Consider the following 2,268-nt stretch of genomic DNA (forward strand, 5'->3'; position numbering starts at 1 on the left):
TCCCAGTGCATGTCATGGCGCAGCCTCCCCTCAGACACACTGCACCCCCAGCTGCCCCTCTTCCCTACCTGCTCTGTCTCAGAAAGTCTTTTTCTTTCAGAGCTGCAGAAAATAGATACTGTTCATTCTTCAAGGATCTTTTAAATTCCACTTCTTTTGAAAAGGCACTCTGACTACCTCGCCTTTATGTTCCCACGGGGCTGATTTTCTTCTTTTGTCATTGTGGTGTTTGCCTCTTGGTTGTATCCGTACTTGACTTACAATGTCTGTATCAGTGCTTGATTTGCAACGTCTGATCCCACTGCCCCACCCCTACCCCCCCACCCCCCACCCCTGGGTTGTGGTGAGTGGGCTGAGGCTGGATTATTCTTTCCTGTTTAAAAATTTCTCTAATGTACTGCACAGTGCCTCCCCCAGAATAGACTTGTTGAATGTCTAAATAAGCACCAGCCAATACAAGAAGAATGGCCACCTTTGTAGTTTAAAATTTCTAGCAGTCTCATTTAAAAATAGGGACAAAAATGGCCCTCCCTGGTGGCGCAGCGTGTTAAAGCACTGCACTGAGAAGCTAAAGCCACTTCCGCATGAGTTCGATTCCCGCCTGCCTCGGAGGTGACCACATGGCGCGGCAGACCATTTTATGGGGACAACCCCCCCCCATGCAATTAACAGTTTGCTCAAAAGCAAACATTTATTAAGTTAGCCACCAGTGTGATTAATTATGCTTTTTTACTGCAACACCACGTTAGAGTTGTTGAACAAGGAAAACATTCGACTGAGGTGGTTCCAAATACCTTTCTACATAAGCAAACTGAATTCTAAGCCTGCAAATGACTCAAGGACCTGAAATCAAAAAGCTAAGGACAAGCAGTCACAATGGTTAACTTGGCTTTAAGCTGTAACTAGTCAAACAATTGCCCTTTTTTGTTCTTTTATTTTCTCTCTACAGTAAAAGTTCTTCCCTGGCACCTCAGGTCAAGGTACTCCTAACCATTTCCAGTTGGACAGTGGCCCATGCCATTAAGTTTTTGTTCAAATAAACTCTTAAGTTTTTAATATGCTTCAGTTTATCTTTTAACAGTAGCACAGTGGGTTAAAGTGCAGCACTATGAAGCTATCTGCAGCCACTTCAGCATGAGTTCTATCCTCAGCCAGGGAGCTGACCCACATGGCACAGGTACCTCTCCTGTCTCACCTGCTGCTCTCCTCGGCAGTGTATTTCAGTAGATCTTGCTGTTCTGCTCCCCACTCTGTCTCTGATGAAGCCTCTCACCGCCCCTGCACCTCTGGCCTGTACCCCAGTCCTGGCCTGAACCCTCAGACCAACTCATGGAGGTACTTACAGGGCAAATTTTGTGTGCCTCAGACAGACAATGGAAGACATCAAACTGGGCAAGGAACCAAGTGTCTTCAGCCAGAGATGAATTTAACTTTGTATTGTTTGGTCTCAAAGAACTTAATTTTTTGATGAGGCTACAAAGAAGCTTGAAGGTGCTAAACAGTAACATTTTCTGCTGGAGCATTTTGAGATTCCAGTCTTACAACTTGGAATTCACAGTACTATGCAAGAAGTTGTTACTAAGTGGAACTTGATGTTTAATTATTTTTCAGACTGGTGCTAGAACTCTGGGATGAATGCTTCTATTATAGCTAGCTTTATGAGCATATGGCATTGAGGGTGTGATTTGAATGGTTTCATTTCAATATCTTAAAAGTCTTATCCTTTCATCAGTCTGGCTTCATTCCTTTGGGATTTGGAAACATCTTTCATGTAACCTTTTTATTGATTTGGATTTAAAACTGATTGATATTAACTCTGCATTTTGCTAACAGCTCTTCAGAACAAAAATGGTATTTTACAAGAGGAACATAGCATAAAAGGGACCAGAAGGTAATCTTTGGAGGAAATGAAGAGGAACTGATAGAGATGGTTAAGCTCCAAAGAGGTGATAAGTGTACTTGAAGTAGAACCTCTTTTATTATTGACTGATTTGACACCATTTATCCTAACAGTGTCCAATGCATGTTTTTTAAATTGACAGATGAATTTAATATGAAAAATTCCTGCATCCCCTAGGACATCACAAAACCAAGGCTAAGACAAAAGTTTGACAAGTTAGCTCTGTGGTGGCCAGAGAAAGCAGCCACATTCCCTTACAACACAATTACACTATTTCTATCATTTTGTCATAGAAATCAAATAAACAGGACAGTGACTAGAAATGGAAACCACAATCAGCCTGGAACATGGTGGGCCGAGTATACTAG

Source organism: Condylura cristata, unplaced genomic scaffold, assembly GCF_000260355.1.
Source record: "Condylura cristata isolate star-nosed mole 26May11 unplaced genomic scaffold, ConCri1.0 scaffold00014, whole genome shotgun sequence".
Lineage (NCBI taxonomy): Eukaryota > Metazoa > Chordata > Mammalia > Eulipotyphla > Talpidae > Condylura > Condylura cristata.